The sequence below is a fragment of the Balaenoptera musculus genome, chromosome 5, assembly GCF_009873245.2.
Source record: "Balaenoptera musculus isolate JJ_BM4_2016_0621 chromosome 5, mBalMus1.pri.v3, whole genome shotgun sequence".
Taxonomy (NCBI): Eukaryota; Metazoa; Chordata; class Mammalia; order Artiodactyla; family Balaenopteridae; genus Balaenoptera; species Balaenoptera musculus.
Window position 1 is genome coordinate 17,881,467 of NC_045789.1, and position 22,400 is coordinate 17,903,866.

The 22,400-nt window shown below is 34.6% G+C and overlaps 2 non-coding genes across 2 annotated transcripts; one reads left to right on the top strand and one right to left on the bottom strand.

The window, feature by feature from the left end:
* The first annotated feature begins 11,333 nt into the window (after positions 1-11,333).
* On the top strand, positions 11,334-11,468 carry LOC118896200. Its single transcript, XR_005020112.1, has one exon. It is a non-coding gene; the product is annotated as a small nucleolar RNA SNORA70 (small nucleolar RNA).
* Positions 11,469-21,728: 10,260 nt separating this feature from the next.
* On the bottom strand, positions 21,729-21,855 carry LOC118896208. Its single transcript, XR_005020117.1, has one exon. It is a non-coding gene; the product is annotated as a small nucleolar RNA SNORA25 (small nucleolar RNA).
* Between the last annotated feature and the right edge of the window lie 545 nt (positions 21,856-22,400).

Consider the following 22,400-nt stretch of genomic DNA (forward strand, 5'->3'; position numbering starts at 1 on the left):
TTTAGAGGCAATCGCAAGAGCTATGTAGATGTATATCTTAAAATATAAGATCAGTTGTCTGTCGGTGGTAGTTGCAGTAACCACATACTACAACCCTCAGGACTGCTCACAGAACCAGCAAGACGGGCCTCTGCCTGATGCCCTGTGCTTAGAGACCCTGCACATAACAAACTCACAAAGATAAATGTGTTAAAGGATGCATGAAGGCCCTGGTCATTGGGATGCAGTGCTCAGTACTGGCACAGCATAACCCATAACATTATAAATCCACTTCTATGACTAACACTGTTTACACCATGGGAACATTTCACATTTTTTCCCTATGTCCTCAGAAATAAAAGGTGACTCTATCCAAATGCCATGAAGGTTTCTGGTATGTGTTCCTGTCAACACTGGACACAGACATATTTCAAAGAAAGGAGATGATTTGAGTAGTGGAAGTACTTAAGTAAGAGAGGCGACAAAGTAACTGTCAGATCCCTCCTCTCAGGACAAATGCAATAGCCTTTTTTTTTCAGTTTTATTGAGGTATAATTGACAAATGCAATTTTTATATTTAGGATATAAAAGTGATGTTCTGATACATTGTGAAGTGAACACGACAAGCTAATTAACATATCCATTATCTCACATGGTTAACACTTTCTGTATGTGTGTGTGTGTGTGTGTGTGTGTGTGTGTGGTCAGAATGCTTAGGATTTACCCTCCTAGCAAATTTCAAGTATAAAATACAGTATTGTTACCAATAGCCACCAAGCTGCACATTAGATCTATAGAACATATTCATCTTGCGTAACTGAAACTGTGTATACTTTACCAAGATTTCCCCATTTCCCCTACCTCCCAACCCATGACAGCTATTATTCTATTCTCTTCTTCTCTGAGTTTGACTATTTTAGATTCTACCTGTAAGCGAGATCATGCAGTATATGTTTTTTTGTGCCAGGCTTATTTCACTTAGTATAATGTCCTTCAGGTTGATCCACATTGTCAAAAATGGCAGAATTTTTTTCTTCTTTAAGGCTGAATAATATTCCATTGTGTGTGTGCATCACACACATTGTGTGTGCACATCATCTTTTTATGACCATGTAGGTTGTTTCCATATCTTAGCTATTGTGAATATTGCTGCAGTGAACATGGGGGTCCAGTATCTTTGAGATACTGACTTCATTTTTTTGGATATATATACCCAGAAGTTGGATTGCTGGATCATATTGTATTTCTATTTTTAATTTTTTGAGGAATTTCCATACTGCTTTCCACAATGGCTGTACCAATTTATATTCCCATAAACAGTGTACAAGGGCTCCCTTTTCTCCACATCTTTGCCAGCATTTGTTATCTCTTGTCTTTTAAATAAGAGCCATTCTAACAGTTGTGAGGTGATAGCTCACTGCGGTTTTGATTTGCGTTCCCTGATGATTAGTGACATTGAACACCTTTTCATGTACCTGTTGCCCATTTGTATGTCTTCTTTTGAGAATTGTCTATTCAGGTCTTTTGCTCATTTTTTATTTATGTTTTTTCATTTTTTGCTATTGAGTTGTAGGAATTGTTTACATATTTTGGATATTAACCTCTTATCATATACATGGTTTGCAAATATTTTTTTCCCATTCTGTAGGTTGTCTGTTCACTCTGTTAATTGTCCCTTTGTTGTGCAGAAGCTTTGGTTTGATGTAGCCCCACTTGTTTATTTTCATTTTTGTTGCCTATGCTTTTGGTGTCATATCCAAAAACTTATTGCCAAGACCAATATCAAGAAGCATTTCCTCTATATTTTCTTCTATTAGTTTTATGTTTACATCTTTAATCCATTTTTAGTTGATTTTTGTATATGGTGAGAGATAAGAGTCCAATTTCATTCTTCAGCATGTGGCTGTCCAGTTTTCCCAACACTGTTTACTAAAGAGACTATCATTTCCTCATTGTCAAAGACACAGTAAAAAACTAAAACTACTGGCCAATATTCCTGATGAACACAGATGCAAAAATAGTCAACAAAATACAAGTAAATTGAATTCAACAGCACATTAAAAGGATTATAGACCATGACCAGGTGGGATTATTTACCCCTGGGATGCAAGGATGATTCAATATACCACATTAACAGAATGAAAGATAAAAACCACATGATCATCTCAATAATGTAGAAAAAGACTTTGATAATTCAACATCCATTTATGATAAAAACTCTCAACAATATAGGTATACAAGAAACTTCCTCAAAACAATAAAGGCCACATAAGAAAATTCCACAGTTAATATCATACTCAGTGAGGAAAAACTGAAAGCTTTTCCTGAAGATTTGCTACAAGGCAAGGATACTCATTCTCAGCACTCTTTTCAACATAATACTGGAAGTCCTAACTAGAGCATTTAGCCAAGAAAGAGAAATAAAAGCATCCAAATCAGAAAGAAAGAAGAAAAATTATCTCTGTTTGCAGATGACATGATCATATATATAGAAACGCCTAAAGAAATAACAAAAAGCTGTTAGAACTAATAAAAACTCAGTAAAGTTGCAGGATACAAATCAACATACAAAAATCAGTGGTATTTCTATATGCTAACAACAAACTATCTGGAAAGGAAACTGAGAAAACAATCCCATTCACAATAATGAATACAAATACTTAGGAATAAACTTAACCAAAGAGGTGAAATACTTATACGCTGAAAAGTACAAAACATGGATGAAGGAAATTAAGAAAAACAGATAAATGGAAAAACATCCCATGTTCATGGGTTAGAAGAATTAATTGTTAAAATGTCCATACTACCCAGAGTGATCTACAAATGCAATACAATCTCTATCAAAATCCCAAAGAAATTCCTCACAGAAATATTAAAAAAATCCTAAAATTCATATGAAACCACAACAGACTCTGAATAGCCAAAGCAATCTTGAGCAAGAGAAACGAATCTGGAGGCATCACACATCCTGGTTTCAAAAATATATTACAAAGCTACAGTAATCAAAACAGTATGGTATTAGCATAAAAATAGACACATAGACCCTTTATGTACCATAACTTGGCATTGTTTTTACAACAGTTTAAGGTTGCATGGTGGCACAGAACATTTTAGAGTATTAATAACTCATATTACTCTTAAGTATGTACATATGTGTCACAACATGTATGCAGCATGAAACTATTTTTTTATACTGGCAACAAGATAAACACTGAATCCTAGAATTGCGTACAGTTTCCTTTTTATAAAAATATTTAATATGATTTAATTGGATTTTTATAATATTAAATAAAAATTACAGTTCTATATGTTAAATTTAAATTTTGATATTCACTAGTCATGATGTATTTGTCCTTTAATTTTAATAATTTAAAATTTTAGAAGAAATACAACTAATTACTTATTAATTTTAATAATTTTAAATTTTTAGAAAACATTTGAAAATACACAAGAAAAACAATTTTAATCATTTTATACTTATTTTAAAATTCCGAATATATAGCCATATTTCATATGCTTTTTAATGCAATTACTATGTACTTTATAATCCTAATTTAAATCATTACTGTCAAGAGAACAAAATTATTTGAAAGATCTTGATTATGACAACACAATTAGTGATTTTACTGAAATGAAAACAAGAAAAATAAATTTAATGGAATAAAGGTGTGATGATTTTGAATTATGTATGTCTTTATTACTCATGAAAACTCTGCTGGCCAATCATCAGTTCACTCAGGTAGGCACAGTAATTAAATTCAATCATCTTTGATATTGCCAATTCCAAAATATGAAAGCTATAGCTTTATACATACTTTTCTTAATTTTGAGTTATAAAGGTATATCTTTTAAGACAGGATGATAGAACATATTGAATTTAAAAGTTTATTAGCTTGATGTATAACTTTAAGATATTTGGACATAAGGAGTCTAGGCTTCCATTTGTAGTGTTACCCTAGACCAACCTTGAGGTGGGCCAGCAGATTCTGGTCCCAGGTGGTAAACTCCTTTCTGCTTCATCTTATTTTGTGGTTGCTCAAGAGTCAACCTACACCTAATCCCTGAGTAATAGATCACTACAGTGGTTTACCTGCAGATTTCAGCTTCACCACATTTTTGATGTGAACTTCAGCTAATCCAGCTTACTGTCACTTATTTTCACGGTATTCCATGAAAGCTGAATTGTACCTAAAATTTGTCAACTAGGTCACTTGTAAGGGTATTGTTATTTAAAGGAACAAATTCAAAAGCAAACTAACTAGAATAAAAACCCAACTATGAACATGCCTATGAACATCTATTACTTTTTGGTTTGTGTTTGCATAGCAAAGCAAGGAGGCACCATGTAAACTGCTCCATATTGTGGGTGAAATGTGGTCAAAACTGCTTCTTCAAAAGATGTGACTTGCACAAAATGAGATTCTACAGGAAGAACATACATGATCTTTTTTTTTCTTTCCAAGATGGATAATTTCATGATGATGGATTATTCTAAAAACGTCCAGATTTTATCACATTTTATAGATAAGGTTTCCAATAATTAGAATGCCAATATTTTAAAATAATAACAGAATATATCTGCTATAATGTGCTTTGATGGTTGGGTCAACACTAAATATGTTATATGCCTGCAATATTTAAATTTGGAATTTTGTTTTTAAGGTACAATAAATTTCACCCATTGTCTTCAAGTATATGACTCATTAATAACTTTACAACACTATCTCCAAATATATTAAGTTAAATTGAAAACTACTGAGAGAAGCAAGATCAAGCAGAATCATCCATGCTTGTGCCAATATATAGAAAATATTATGTCATATGCTAGTGAAAAACAGCATGGCCTGGTAAACTGCAGGGAAATGGGGCATAGGTGGAAGGACAAGTACCAGGGAATAGGCCCCTGAACCTCTTTCATGGCAGAGTAAGTCGTAGAGTAATTGTACCAGCTGTTTTACTGGAAGAAAGTCTAGCCTTTTCATAGAATATGAAATAGTAAAGGGCATCTCAGCAGTACTTATATTTCCTGGATGAGGAGAAAGATGCTACTGGGGACAGAGTACCAGGTTTAACTAAGAAAATACGGACATTAATGGGACACTTTGTATTGCAAGGCGTACTTGACCAGTAGACTGTGTAGAGAGTTGCTTTTTCTAAGAAATTAAATTTTCTTTAAAAAATCACTAGACCAGTTATTATTGCATATACATACATATGTATGTAAATATGTACTTACTAGATTTAAACTTTAAAATAGCAGAGACTGTTGTAGCCAGTGGGTGTATTAAGGAAATATACACAAACATTCTCAAATAAATACATATGCTTCAGAAATAACGTTTAAAAAATATAAATCCTAGAGTTTTCTGTCCCTATTATCCACACACTCTTCCCCTACTCATTTGACTAGGCATTCTATGTACCTTGGGGGAGGAATAACCCAGCAGAAAAACAATGAATTGATAAATACTGAAAGAAATTATCTGTTTTAATTTCTGCATTAAATATTGATATAACCCATATAAAGAAAAGCTCTCTGAAGTCCTCAATAGCTTTTAAGACTGTAAAGTGTTTGGTGACCAAAATGTTTGGGAATCACAGCTAGGAACCAAGGTGGTTCCACATCCCTACTTATATGGAACTGAAGGGGACCTGTTAGAGAACGCTCATCAAAAAATATATTAATTAACCATTTATATACGTATAACAAACAACAAAATAACTTCAGTATTTGAGTGACATTTTAATTGTTATTTAGTTTGGATAGAACATATGCAGGCTCTGGACTAACTACTACAAACCATTTGAAGACAGAATTATAGTTTAATCCAAGGGTCTTCTTACTTCATTTATAAAAGTTGACTTTAGATCTCTACAGAACTGGAGAGGGATCTACTTCATAAAAAGAAGTAAACTTATCTTTTTAGGATGTCTCTCACATGGCACTGCGTTCTTATATATTCTCAGATTTCATGTCAGCTCATGAAGCTTGTTGGGAAGCCTCGGAATGCATTACCTTTCTACTTTTGAGGTAGCTAGTTCAGCTAAAGCTTTATTTACAAAACAAGGAGAGAAAAAGAAAAGTGTTTTGGCCCACTGCAAATATCCTATAAGTATCAAAGCCAGTTCAGTGATATAATGATTATTTTTGGCTTCAGAGCAGTTTACCTGCAGTACTGGACATGACCCCCTTCGTATTACATGATAAATAGTAAACAGGGGGGAAATGTTGCCCAGGCTTAACTGACCTAGTGGACACACATTTAAAAGAATTGGAAGAGTAAAGCTATGGCACACTAGTGCATGTTCTGTTAACTTGAGATAGAACACATCTATCATATCCCAACAACAATTCATCGTAACATGGTTTCTTTCAGCCTTTGACCAGTAATTTGGACATGATCCTCCTAAGGGAGCAGAGCATTTATAGATGAGGCTTCATATTATATTGATGCATCTGTTAAATTAGATTTTTCCTAGTAGCTATTGAGCAATTAACCTACTAAAATTCCACCTCCTCACCCACCTTGGCAAGAGCTTTTATGTACTTCATCACATACAATCACCAGAACTAGAATACTGCCTGCAACAATCCTATTGGAACTAAAGAGGAACGTGACACACGTATTAGGGACTTCTTAAATATCTCCCAGCATGGATGAAAAAGGGTGTCCTTTATTCATATTCTTTCATGAAATACATCTACTAAAAAATGGCAACATTCCCAGATCAGGGCATATCACTATAATTGTTCAATCCACAGACAGGACAAGTAAGATCTGCTTAAAAGATTTATTGAGCACTTTCTGGGTCAGGCATGGTGCCAAGTATTTTATATCCATTTTCTCATGTGATCCCCAGAAAAACCTTATAAGGGGTTTACTGCCATCATCCCAATTTTATAGGTGAGGAAATGGAGGTTCAAAAAGGTTAAATAAATTGCCCTAAATCACGAAGTTAGTAAATGGAAGAGGCTAGGATGATAATTTTTTGAATTACAACTATTTCATAGATTAACCAATGTAGTTATTAATTCATTAGCTATATTCTGACAAGTGAGATTTGTTTGGATTAGGGATTCACATTCCAGGTAAAAACCACAAAGCACACTTGGCCAAGCTACTTAAAATAACAAAATACACATTTGAATGGAAAGGTTATTTTCTGAAAATGATTTCATGAATTATTTCTATGAAGCCAAAAATGACTTAAATCCCAATCTATTGTTAAAATGATGAAAAAAATCCTAGATGTAATCTATTCATAACTAGCATAAATACAGCAATGATTCCTTGGTTAAACTGTCATTCTTGACAGTTTAGGAAAACAATTAATAATAATATAGGGAGCTTAGTGTAGTGAAAGCAAAACAAAACAAACACAAATGTAGGCTTTAGACTAGATATACCTGGCTTTGCTGCTTATGAGCAGCAAATTTGGGCAAGTTATTTAACCCTTCTGAGCCAGTTTCCTCATCAATAAAATGAGGATCCCAGTTCCTGAATGGCATGACTGTTGTTAGGATTAGTGGATTAGTGGTACCAAGGCCATTGTGGCACGGTGTGTCTTCCACAGTCCTTACCCATCATATCATTCTCTAGAGTGAATTATATCAAAATAATACCTTCTACTGTCTGAGGCTGAGATTTTGTATGCCAGAATAAGAAAATGCCAGAATTTCAATAAATTTGGGAACACTGAATTAGAAGACACAGGGTATCTGCTATCAAATGTTCTTTAAAATAAAGATGAAAGGGGTAAAGTCTAAGTTCTCTGTACTTCTTGCAATTTTAATACCTAAAAGAGGAATGCTATTCACAATATGTACTTTTAGTGAAAAGAAGTTATATTAACAGGGAAAAAAAGACCGTGAATAAGAAAGGAAAAAACCGAAGCTCTCAATTCTAGGCTACGCTGCAGACATTACTTTTCCCAATCCACCACTACTTTTTCTAGGTCTGATATACCAATAAAGAGTTGTGGAAGCAGTGGCCCAGAGTACTGAACTAAGAAAGCTTGAATTCAAGGAGGTTTCGGCTCTGAGTAGCTCTGTAACCCTAGACAAGTCATGGATTCTGAGATGATTCCTCTGTAAAATGAATGTTTGAACTATTTGCACTCATCTCTACCAGCTATGAAATCCAATAACTATATACTTCTAATTTTAGTAACTGCCAGCAAACAGATTTCAGCAGGAGATACGTGAAAGGTGGCTATTAAAACATTTGAAGGAGATTCCAAAATATGCCCCATAAACAAGTACATTATTTGACACAGAAAAATCAAATCTTGTACATAACAATTTTTGGGTAGTTTCAAAATAAAATACAATAAACTATACTAGATTAAAAATATAAGACAAAATGATGTATTGTTGGAGCACCTATGCAAGTATAAGGTGTGGTAAACCAATGAAATCGGAATTTGAATTTATGTTATAGCTTGTGGAATCAGCTTTGTCAGTTTATGTTCATATACTTAATGTATTTTGGTATAGGAAAACTAGGTTTCATTAATTTATTTCAAAAATTCTACAAATATTTGCTGAGTACCTAAATATGCTGGGCCCTATGCTAGCTAGAAGAATGATACCAGTGATGAAATATTTCACATTTTAATGGGGATAGATGCTAATCACATAAACTATGATAAGTACTGCAAAGGAAGAATTAAAACTGCAATGTGAAAAATTAACATAGAGTATGATATAGATTGTGGATTTAGGAAGACTTTTTTGAGGAAAGGACTTCATATTTAGGTTGAGAACTATGAATGAGAAGTTGCAAAAAATAAAAGTAGAGGGAATCTTGAAAAGGCTACATACTGTAGGATTCCAACTATTTGACATTCTGGAAAAGGCAAAATTCTAGAGACAGTAAAAAGATCAGTGTTTGACAGGAGTTAGGAGAGGGAAGGACGAATAGGCAGAGCACAGAGGATTTTTAGGACAGTGAAACTACTCTGTATAATACTGTAATGATGGGTATATGTGATTATAAATTTGTCCAAACCCATATAGGTGTACAACACCAAGAGTAAACTCTGTTATAGATTATGGACTCTGGGTGATAGTGATGTCAATGTAAGCACATCATTTACAAAAAATGTACCACTCTGCTGGGCGGATATTGATAATAGGGGAGGCTGTGCATGTGTCGGGGCAAGAACTCTATGGAAAATACCTAAACTTTCTGCTCAAATTTTGCTGTGACCCTAAAAGTGCTGCAAAAAATAAAGTCTATTAAAAAGTACAGAGAAGAAGATTCAAGATGTGCAGGACTTGAAGCAGGAAAACTTTAAGGATTTGAAATAGAAGGTATGGGTTTCTTGTCATTCTAAGACAGTCTTATCCATCTAAGATATTTCTCAAGATAAATATGAGCTGTGAATGAATCTTAAACTAAAAATACATAAATAAAACCAAGCTCTAAGGCCTTAAGTGCTCACGTAAAAGAACTCTAAAATGCTCTCTAAACAACCGTACAAATTTATTCCACAGTACCCATTACCTGATAGTTTTAAATTATATATATATGTTTTATATACACACACACATGCATGCATGTATATATATGTATGTATGTATATATATACATATACATACATATATATATATAGCTCAAAAATTAGATACATAACAAATTAACCCAAAACTTAGTGACTTAAAAACATTTATTAAAGCCCTGGGTTCTATGGATCCAAAGCACAGGCAGGAGGTGATTTGTCCCTATTATATCTCAAGTAGGAAAATGTGAAACTGGGGCTCATTTGTCAGCTTGGGGCTGGAATCAGCCAAAGCCTCCTTCACTCACATATCTGGTGCCAGGGAGGAAATAACTCACAGACTAGGACTGCTGACTGGAGCTCCTATATGTGACCCCTCCATGCGGCTTTGCTTCCTCCCAGAATGTTGACTTCAAGGTAGTCAGACTTCTTATATGGAATCTTTGGACTCCAAACACAAATATTCCAGAAAATAAAGTAAAAGCTGCATCATCTTTGAGGACTTGACCTCTGAACTCATGCACTGTTGTTTCTGCTATATTCTGTTGGCCGTAAACAATTTGGAAGCCCACTTAAATTTGAAAGAGTATATAGATGCCACCTACAAATTGAAGGAAGTGTGAAAGAATGTGTAGCAATTCTTCTTCATTTCTATAACATCTAAAGCACTACTATAATCATGAAAATAGTAGCCTCTACATCCAGATGTGCTGGTTAAGTCTACTCCTTCTCAGGAAATTATTATTTCTCCTGAAGGATTCTCAACCCCATTTTTCTGTGATCTTTGTATATTCTCTATCTTGATTGGCCATAGTGCCTCTTGTAATTTCTACTACATTCTCACCCAGGGACCTAAATTGATTACTTTGATCACTATCCCATCATGTTAGAAATTACTTCTCAGCATTCCATTAATACATATTAATGTAATGATATTTAATTAATACCTTAGTTATAACTAATAAATATTATTTAAATAATGCTTTAATAATTCTATTAAATTTCTAAGTTTCCCAGCTGACCTAATTTCCCCTATCTATATTCTAATGGACTTGATAAGACTTGCAAGCTAAGACTGAACTCTCAGCTCTCCTTTCCTTCTCTCATGTTCCCATTCATTCTCAGAGCACCAACTACCTCTTCCATGTTACAAGTCTCTCTACTTCTCATAAAATGCTTCATAGCGGTTAATGCTTATATACATATATGTAATAAGAAAAGAGAATAAATCTTTTCCCCATCAAAATACTTGTATTTTAGCAGTATCCTAAATTTGCCCAGCAAAGCGCTGCACTAATTCAAAATACCTCTTATATGTGGGAAAATATAAAACATCATTCCCAGTTTCATAAAGTTGAAAACTTAAAATTCTGGAAGAAAAGTATGATTTCACTTCTAGTATTCTGTTAATTACTGTAACAGGACAAATGAAGCTGTGAGCTTGAGCCAAGAAGTCTATACCACTGTTTCTCAAATTTTCTGTGGTTGAAGAGCCATGTTTTAAAATTTACAGTTCATGCTGCAGACCAGAATTCTTACAAAATAACAGTAAAGTGAATTAACAGAAAAATAATCATGCCCTTGGATTTCAAAGTAATGTCAAATTGCTATTAAAGTTTCTAAATAATTGCTCGCAATTTCATCCCCATCTAGTCATGGACTTGTAGCAAAGAGTTCACCTACCAGTGTGGATCCTCACATCACGCTTTGAAGAGCAGTGTTCTCCACAGTCCTGCTCTAAGGACTTCTCTAACTGTTGAGCATTCCTTAGCAAGTAGGTCTTAACACTTGGTTTCCATACTTCCACAGTCTAGTTTTATTAGAAAGTAACCATTTTAAAAATGATGTATTTGCAGCCAATTAAGCCGACCGTGCTCTTTTCCCCGTGGGGGCCCGGTGCGCAATGGCTGCAAATAGCAGCCTCCTCGGTAGTGTATGCAGCCTGTTGCCTGTATAGGTTGCCCTAAGGGACCTTGGAGACAGCCCTTTCCAGTGGACATTAATGGCTGGCATGCTGTCCCTAAGCTAGGCTCCAGGCAAGCATGTGCGGTGCCTTTAGAAAGCCCCAGAGCAAAGTGGCCAGGGTCCACATTGGCCAAGTCATAAGGTCCATCCGCACCAAGCTGCAGAACAAGGAGCATGTGATTGAGGCCCTCTGCAGGGCCAAGTTCAAGTTCCCTGGTCACCAGAAGATCCACATCTCCAAGAAGTGGGGATTTACTAAGTTTAATGCCTATGAATTTGAAAACATGGTGGCAGGAAAGCGACTCATCCCAGATGGCTGTGGGGGCAAACACATCCCTAGTCGTGGCCCCTGGAAACATGGCGGGCCCTGCACTCGCGAAAGCCTTGGTGCTGTCTCCTCCTTACTCATGCCCACCGATAAATCCTACTTTCTTGTCAAAAAAAAAAAAAAAAATGAAGGAAATAATTTGCCAAGAATAAAGAAATAGCTATCCCACATTCCAAGTTCTAAATATAAACTGAGAAGTCAATATATCATAGGAGAAAGTAAATTAAATAATGAAGAATAATAGAAAAAACAGATTTTAAATTATCACAACATTGAAAGTGAATGAAAATCGACTTATAGGACAAGCAATAATAAGAACAAACTGACAAAATAATAATATTGAACATGATGGATTTTCTTCATTTTAATTTTACAAAATATCTACTCTGGGGAACATACGTTTACTGATTAATGTCATTTAACAATTTTGAGCTCAGAGGTTTGTGTTTTAAAGCCTGATGAAAGCTAAATACAAATTCAAACATATAATATTTCACATTTAATTTCATGGACTTTTAAAAATTCACAGATCACCGATTAAGAATCCCTGATGAAGTTACAAGTAAAATATTTTTATAAGTTCAAAAATGTAGTAACTTTCAAAATTGTGAATTGCTACTTTGTTTTTAGTGGAATGGAATTTAGATTTTAAAATACGAGAAGAACTAATGTGCAAATCTTTGGGAAAGTGAACTTATAATAGTTTACTAACTCTTCACATGGTCATTTTTTATATAAAGCTATTACATAATATATTCCCTGTGTTGTACAAGGATAAGATCCTTGTATCTTATCTATTTTATACATAGTGGTTGTACCACTTAATCCCCCTCACCCATTTTGCCCCTTTTCCTCTTCCCTCTGACAACCAACAGTCTGTTCTCTGAATCTGTGAGTCTGTTTATGTTTTATTATATTTTTTCATTTGTTTTATCTTTTAGACTCCACATAGAAGTGAAAACATACACTATTCCCCCTGTGAGGTACTCCGGAGTTCTTAAGAGTATGCATGCGTGTGTTTCTGATGAGAAGCTTCCTAGTTTTTTACTTCAGTATCTCCTTTTAGAGAATGAGATATTCATAGAGTGGCACAAAAAAAAAAAAAAGTGAAATTTAGTCTCCAGAACATGCACTGTTAACATGAAACCCTTTTACTGATTCGCATTCAGGACAAAGAATAGATACTTAGATAATACTTCCTTCAGAAGTGCCTTTTAAGTTTTCTGATGTTAAAGTATCACTAAGTAATATTTACAGAAATGAGGAAAATGGGATACCTGAATACTCTTTGGCTTTGATTTATGAAACTCAAGGATCTAGAGTTTTAAATATATTTCTATTCTTCCATAGAAAATCCACCCACTAAATGTTGTTTACAAAATCAGAAAAGAAACAAAGCCACTTCAGGCATATATAATACTTGGCATTTATTATGTATTTACTACAGGCCAGGTATTGTGCTAAACCTTATGAATTAGGGAAATCATTATCATCGTTTTATACATGAGGAACCTGAGGATTAGAGAGGTTAACTAATCTGACCAAGATATTAAAGATAGTAAGTATTAGAGCTGGGATTCAAATTCAAGACAACATGATTCCAAAGGCCTGAATTATGCCAGCTCCATCCCATCACCACCACCACAACCACCACCTCCGACATCACTGCCACCATCACCACAGTCATCCCCATGATCACCGGCACCCCATCTTTTGCCTCAACTGATGTTTCTGAAGAAGTCAGGTTCCAGAGCAAAATGAGGTGGTGGTAGTTGTGTGTGGTAAGGACATGAAGTTAATATTCAAAATATACACCTGAGACAGAATCTTCCATAGTAGAAACCAAAAGTACATACTTTACCACACTCCCCAGGCAATTCTTACACAAAGTAAAATGAAAGGACCACTGTAATATGCAATAGTGCTTCAATTTATATGGAAGTATTTCAATTATTAAAATACTTCAAGAAACATTTTTAAGGCTACAAAAATATAAATAGAAGGGTAAATGGGATAATATTTTAAGTATAGATGCAGTTGCTTACTCTTTTGTGTTTTGTGGCATTTGAAACAGTATGACCTAATGCAATTAGCAAGCAAGTATACAGTAAGAATTCAGTATAAAACACAATAGGTTTATTAGGAATAAATGACTCCTCAAGCACTAATCTGTTTCCAAAATTTAAGACAAAGAAAGCAATGCAATATAGATTAACTTTCAAAATTTTGTATTTGCACTTGCATTTAAGGCATGTTAATGAGAGAGCCTTATTAGGTAAAATGGTATCACACTTTGCAATGGCACAGAAAAACTTAGATTAATAGATTCTTTTCAAACTTTCCATTCCTCACATTTATTTGCATCATATAACTACATGCCAAACCAAGCATAACATGGGAATTTTGACGCCATCATACTTTATACAAGGACATTTCAAGTAAAGAAAATTTGGAAAATGATGACAGGTGTCTACGTTTCACCATCCTCTCATTACTCTCCACAGGTCCCCAGATTAGCCATTCGAAACTAATTCATTAATTACTTAATGAATTGTGCACATATGTTCAAAGATACCATGGCAAGATTATTCTCTGTAGCATTTTTATGCAAAGCGGAAAAAAATAAACACAACCTATTTGTCCTCACTAAAAGAATGAAAAACAGTGAATTATTCATATAACAGAATATTATCAACAACTAAAAGTAATAAACAAAATCTACTTTGACACGGATATATCTTAAAATATTAAGTCAAAAGATCCAGCTTCAAAAGTTTACATGTAGTATGAGTCAATTTATGTAAAAAATTAAGAATAAGGAAAAGGGTGTCAGGAGGAAAAACTGGGTAAGGCATTCAAGGCAGCAGTCCAAATCAAAGTAAAGGAAGAAATACACAGAGGTATATGCCATATTCTGGGAATAGGCAGCAGTCCTCCATATGAAATTGTCAGGAAAAGATGCTAGAAAGATAGACAGTGGCCAGACTGTGAAACATTCTGATGGCTGTGCTAAGGAATTTGGACTTTACTATATTGGAAATGGAGAGCCAGAAAAGTGATTTAATAGGAGGGTGAAATGAGCAGATCTATGCCTTAGGAAGATACCTGGAACTATCAGATGGAGAGGTCAGTAACAGAATTAGAAGCCTGTTAAAATAATCCAGGTAAAAGACAATAACTGACTCCCTCTGAGAACAGTTTGCACTATCAGCAGGTATTTCAGGAGCAGATCTCAGTAGAAGACTAGGAACATATACCCAATCCTCATAAGAAAAGGGGGATTATAAAAAGTTAGATTAAGTGGTATAAAAATGAGAATAAAGTTATGATACCTGAGAAGAAAATAGGATAAGACAGAACTCTGGCAAACATCTGTAGACTGACATTAAAGCAGCAGGCAAAGAAGGAAACATCATGGAAGACAGAAAGCATGATCAAAGAGGTGAAAGAAAACAAGGAGGAAGTATTGTTTCAGAAACAAAAGGAAGAAAATGTGTATTTAGCAAATAAAGAAGAGAGTAGATAAATGTATTTTAAGGATCTTTCCAGGCATTCTGATGGCTATCTAATGGATTTTTAGTTAAGAAAATACTTCACAAACTCTGACCTAACTAGTCAACAAAAATATATATATTCTCATGTACACTGGTTCATGAACACTTAAAGGTCACCAGGATGCATACGTTATGGTCTCATGTAGAGTGTATTCAAAGTTAGGTATAGGTCTGAAGGAGGTGACTAATAATGCTTCAATTAAAGACATAATCTTGTAAAATCAGATATGGGAGTATAGTTTGAAGAACAGCAAGGAAATCAGAAATATACTGACAGAATGTAGTTTTGACTTGTATCATCACGGATGCTCTATTTAATTGTCATTGTAATTTTTCCTTTGGAAGCTTGTCATTATAATGCTAATGAGGTTATACATACTAAAATAGCTACAGTAAAGCTACTCTACATGTGAGTAGCCAAATTTAATATACAAAAATTCAATTTATTCCCAACTTGTGGAAGGCTTCTCATTATAGATAACTGCTATAAAAAGTATACTTTTTATTACCTCTATATTACTAAAAACTTAAAGGGAAAAAGATATCCTTTATAACATTAAAAAAAACAAACCCTATCCAAGAAAACAAACTTCACTGAATTGTTGATAACTTTTTTGATGAGTAATAAAGTTCTGATCTTAAGAATTCATTTAAAAAAATTTAACATGTTTTTATTATAATGTTACATATGTTTCACCCCTGTGGTTTCTTCCAGTAATTTTCTCAAAAAATTCCCATATGGACAATATTAATTAATGGATAAGTAATTATAAAATAAGCCTAAATATAGAATTAAAGTAAAACAAATTTTCCAGCAGTTCCTGAAAGATTCAATAATTTTCAAACAATTATTAAAAAGGAATCAAAGTGTTTAGTCATGATTTGCTCATTCAGTTATTTTGCTCAAGTATTTAAATAATTGTTCAGATGATTGTCGTGGTCCAAAGGCAGGTTGGAAAAGAATTTCCAGACACAAGGCAGAATGCAAAGAAGATAGAATTTATTAGAGGGAAGGGTTGCTGCCAGAACAGTGGGCCAACTTCCTAGTAGTCTGGGAGAGTCGAGCCCAAACATGTGCTATTGATCAGTTTTTATAGCCAGAAAACAAAGGAATGGTCCGAGGTGAAAATTTCATTTACTGATTGGTTGAGGCACATGTACCTTCCTTCTATAGGGTGGGAATGGGACAGGGCAGATGTCTTTCCTTATTTGGGACAGGTCTCGTTGCCCAGGTGGGCTCAGGAATTTCGTAACCATGGGAACATGGTGGTGAGGGTGATTAAAAGTCTGGTAGGGGGTGTAATGCTGAAAGCTTTTCATGCAGGGTTGTCTTTTGTCCTTGAAGCACCATTGTCCTTCGAGCACCACAATGATCTATATAATGTCGTAGTTCTTGAAACAGAACTTTGAAACTCAATCTAAATAGTGCAACTAGAGAAAGCATATAAGTAAAACAATGAGCTGTAGACTACAAAGCATACTTCTGCAGCAGATTGAGAGCTCACATTATGCTCTTTTCTCTTACTCTGATAAATTTATTCTTGACCTTGCCTATTATTACGTAAGAAACCACTGCTGAGAATTGCAGTCAATACAGCAATGAAACTTTAATATCGTCTTCCCTTGTTACAAGTGGTGTGATTTTCTGTCATTACCAAGATAGCTTAGACTGAGATATGAAGGCAGATGCACTGACACATTAAATAACCATATACTATTTAAGGGACACAGGAGTAGTTTCAAAGGAGGGCACAGAAGCCTCACAACAGGTCCCATGTCATGTCATCAATTACGGACCTGTCACACTAATGACTAACGAAATGCAGGCTGCAGTGACAATGAGAACATTCATCTTGCTCTTCTCTGGAAAAGGTGCACCTGTATCCCACCGCACTCTGTCTTCTGCTACCTCCCACCTCCCTGATTTTTGTTCGCTGTGACAGGGAATGTGATCCTGAGAATGCGATCTATCTATCATCCTTTCTTCCTGAAAGGCACCTTGACTGTGGTTAATGGCTGTAATAAGACCAAACAATAGATAACATACCCCGAGTTCTTATATTCAGCCTCTCTGAAAAGGGCTCAATTGAGACAAAAAAAGGATCAAAGGATTGCACTAGAAAGGCAAGTATTTTAAAACATCTCACTTAATTTGCTCCTCTAGTTCACATCATATTCAGATAGGAAGTGTAACCAAAAAGTAATGGGACTGAATTTCTTGTGTGGATCATACAAACAACAGCACTAGATGGTAAGTATACATTCTACATACTTATAAACTTAGATACACAAGCCTTGTACATAGTTATCAATAACAATTTTATTTTGAACTGCATGTTACCAGCACACCCCAACATGAAAGCAAGAATGTTTTTAAACCAAAAAAAATGTGAGAGATATTTTTATAACATTAAAAAAGATAAACTCTATCCAGCAGCTATTGCCGCTGCTGGTACTACTACTGTAAAGCAGCTCTTTGCAAAAAACCACGCTCAGCGGGAGACCCCTTTTGTCTTGTCACTTTTGTAAAGCTATATTGTAACTAACTTTTAAACCAGCCGCCCACATGCTCTACTCACCTCTGGCCCAAGCACATCTTTCAAATCTTTTGATCACACAGTACCTTGCCTAACCTGTTGATTCTTTGCATAGATCAAAGAAGTAGAAATGAAGGATAAGTATTTAACGGATGACTAGATCTTTTCCTCAGCTTCCCTTTCAGTAATCTCGTGAACAGACTGTGTGAACAAGATAGCATCTAAAGAAGGATCACAAGGAGCTGACAAATCTGCACGCAATGGGAGATCACGAGGAATCGGATTCCCTACCTCAATGATTAATTGAGATTATTTCCCCTTTATCCCTTTAAAAACTTTCATGGCTGAGAAAAATCTTTGGAGCTGGTTTTGGGACAAGAAGCTACCTTCTCCCCAGATTGCCGGCCTTCTGATTAAAGCAACTTTTCCATTCCTACTAGCACTTGCCTCTCAAGTATTGATTTTTGAGCAGTGAGCACCCAGACCTGAGTTTGGTAATGCCACTACTACTATCATCATTGTTACTACTTCTGTTTCTGCTGTTGCTGCTATAGCTACATACCAGGCACTGTAAGGCATTTTCAAGATATACAGAGTCAAAGGGAAGGAATTTTAGGAGTGGATCTCAGGAGAACATAACTGGGTTTATCTGAAAGAGGTCAGTATGCATTTGAACTGACTGGAGCAAGAAGAGTTACCTTTTCTAGTTACAGGAAGGTATGTCATAATGGTGTGTGTAAGACACTAAAAGACTGTAAAATTCATGTTAAAATCCATTGGTGGGGGTGAGGGAGGCATCTTGTTACTGGATTCTCTATAACAGTGTTTAAATCCAGGAAATCAGTGTCTTTTTTAACTTTCCCAGTTACCTCTATATTTGCAGCAGTTTCTGAACCTGAACCTAAGCAAAAATCTGTACTGTGTACAACACATCTTAATGTCTGAAAAAAACTTGTACATGTGATGTTTTTCAGAAATGAGTGAATTAGAGTCACTAGGTTTATTGTAAGCAAGCCCGTAGGGGGAAAAAACCCTGATGCATTCTATCTAACAAGCAAACTGAAGCCACTTATATAGGAAAGTTATAGGAAAAGATATCAGCTCTTTCATAGTTGATATTACAAGTATGGTAGGTAAAATCAGCTTCCAGTGAACAACTGAATTTACAATTTTAAATGAAAAGGCAGGTATTTCACACAAACATTTTAACATGTAGTCTTCTATAATGAATATTTAATAATTTCACAGTCACAAGTCAACAGCCCTTGGGACTTTAAAAATAAATGATTCAATATTACAGGAAAGATCTTTGGCTTTTGTAGCCAATAGATTTAAAGAAAAATTCAAATTTATGATAATTAGATAATTAGATAAAAATAAACATATTTAACTTAAATATTTTGGTAACTGATACATAAATATTCACTAATCTTTTTTTTTTTTTTTTTTTTCTATCTAAACAGATGTAATGACTTGCTCAGGGCTTGTCTTAAAGCACCTAGACTCTCCTATTCTTTCAAGAGTCTTCATTAAACTGTCAGCTGATGCTTGTAGCCTCTGGCTTCAGCTATATTTTCTACCAAGATTAAGTTAAAGAATATGAAGCTTTATATTGTTTTTCTTTCCATGTTGGCAGGGTCCCATAACTAAGTATGAAAAGAATTAAAGTGCAGAAACAGACGGGATTTTTCTATCACATTCTATCTCTTTACTATAGTGTATAAAACACTTCTGGTATTTTGTAATATATATACACACATATTTTAAGTGTATATTTTTGTAATCAGTTTATATCATCTGAATGAACTTTCTCATTTTGTGTTTTAAATTTAAATTTGCTTGAAAGGGTGATTTAGTTCATCATAAATTAAGAATGTCAAGTAGTTGATCACAAATGTACTCAAAATGTCCTTCAGGATATCTAACACTGACCCAAAGGGTTTACCACAATTTATGCATATTATAATATACTCTGATTAAATCCTTCAAGTCTAGTCTCTAGTAGATATTTATCTCTGAAGTTTCTATCAATAGACTTAATCACTCACTAGTGATCTCGCCCTTCTCTGATCTTCTCTAATGCTTATTATTCATACCAGTTTTTAAATGTTAACCAGTCTTTGCTAGGACAGGTTCTGTCCCTCTACCCAGACTGGAAGTTCTCTGAGGGCAAGAGTGCCTTACTTTTTCATAACCCCATTTGTAGATAGTAATAGGTCATTCATGTAACAAAGGTTCATCAATTTTTTTTACAAATTGATGATAATGAAAAAAGAGAAGAGGAGAAAGAGAAGGGAAGGGGAAGAAGCAGAAATTTAGGAACTGTATTATTATAAGGAGATTGAAAAGTTAAAGTACAATTCATAAAATTCAGAACATAGGAAAGTAAGACTCTCGTTGATTATTTGGGGAAGCTGATAAAATATAGCAGCAAATCGGTCAAAATAGCTCAAATTGCTAAAGCAATAGTCATAGTTTACTTGGCTGTGTTTATTTCACATATAATTTTCTGGACCCCAGACTGAGTTTTTCACAATCAAAACAGAATAGCATAATGAAAGGGATGGTACTGAATACTCTGCAATCAATCCTTTAAACAGGTCCTGAGCTGTGGAATGAGTGAACACTCAACTTTCCCTAACTTCAAATGGTCAATTCTGTCCTTTTAACACAGTCTGCCTTAAACAGCAAAGCACTGTATTACTATTGATGTCATTATTGCCAGTTTTAAAGAGATTAACCAAAGCAGGTATTTATTCATTCTCACATGTGAAACATTTATTAACAATACATTTCCAATAATTTTGATCTAAACCCTGAAATTCAAATGTTACATAAAACAAAATTCTCGATATAATAGTGATGATAATACATTCAGTGGAAACAGGGTACATTAGATTAGAGCAAAGAAATCTTTAGTTTTACCCTCAGTACTGCCACTAACTAACCACTATGACCTGATTTCCTTTTCACATATGAACCTGGTATGATGATACACAAATATTTTAATTCTAATATAATATAGGAAGCAGAGGAAGGAAGGAGGGTAAAGGGAGGGAATGGGAGATAGAATGCACTAGATTAAAAGGCAGTAAAACCTTAGTCCTGGTTTCAGCATTGCCACTAACTCATTAATGTGACCTTGCCAAGTCAAACTTTCCAGACCATAATGCCTCAACATAAAATGATGGCATTGGAGGATGTATTCTCAAAGGTTACCACAAATTTTAAAATTCTATGCCTTGCTAAATTAATCAAAGTTAAATCATTAGCTGTACTGCCACAAGATTCTTACATCCTAGGGCAAATGACTTGTTTCCCTTATAACCAGAACAGACAAAAACCTGCATTTTAAAATTTTCTCATATCTAAGTAGTTTCATCAGAAGACAAGAATAAGCAGTGCTACTCTGAATAAAGAGAATTACTCATATGACCAACTTTCTGAATTAGATAGCAATTTTGATTTCAATCTTTAACAAATTTATATTGGTAGTTTTCCATGATTTTTTTTTCAAAATTAAAAGTATGAGGTAAAAATTTTTTTCTTGAAAGTCAATTACTGAAGCATTTTAATAAATATGAATATTGTCCTAAAGCAATACTCCTAATGGATAGTTAGTTACTATCAGTTCATAAACCATCAAAGGCTCTTTGCAGCTGAAGATTGTTACCTACCTAGTAAAAATGCTTTAAAGGAACTCTAAAATGGTTTGATGTACTGAAAAGTTGAGTAGTATGACATGGCATTTACTGTTTTTTAATAACTCTACCATTTTCTTTTCTTTTCTTTTTTTTTTAAAGTTGGAAGATATTTACATGTATTTTTACTTTTCCACATCACCAATCATGGATATGAGTGGCTTGTATCTCCATCCGGAAAACATAGCACTATCAAGTTACTATTATACCCAGTGGAGAACTCAATCTTTGGTCACAGCGTAAAGAGCTCCTGGATTTGGTCCCATCAGTCCTCTTTGAAATGACCTACTCTACCATTTTCTTAGCAGATGATGCAGAACCAATCATAGCTATTATAACAATTTAATCATGAAAAAAAAATGATGACTAAGTTGTAATATAGCCTGACCAATTGTCTACAGTTTACAAAACCAGATTTAATAGTAGTTTTTTTTGTTGTTGTTGTTTTTTAACACTTTTGAGGGCATACCTATATTCTTCAAAAGATAGTGTGGTGGAGACTGCTAATTGGTTTTAAGATCCTAATTTTTAGCTGGGCCCCTTATAGTTGAATATAGCCATGTATCTATAAGCATTGGTGTAACAAAGAGAATTGTTATCTGATTACAAAAGCAACTTTCTATAGCAAATTTGGGGGGTATTTCCTTCAGAAGAAGAGGGGATACCCTTTCCTCTCCACCCTCACCCCTGCGATCTGGTACATGGAAATGTATGTGATGTCTGGAATAGCCCTCTTGAACTAGGGGGGTAAGGACGACGTGACCAGGATTGCTAAATGCTAAGCTGGTTGAAGCCCATGTTCCTGGTGACTTCATGGGTCCTCTGTAAGAGC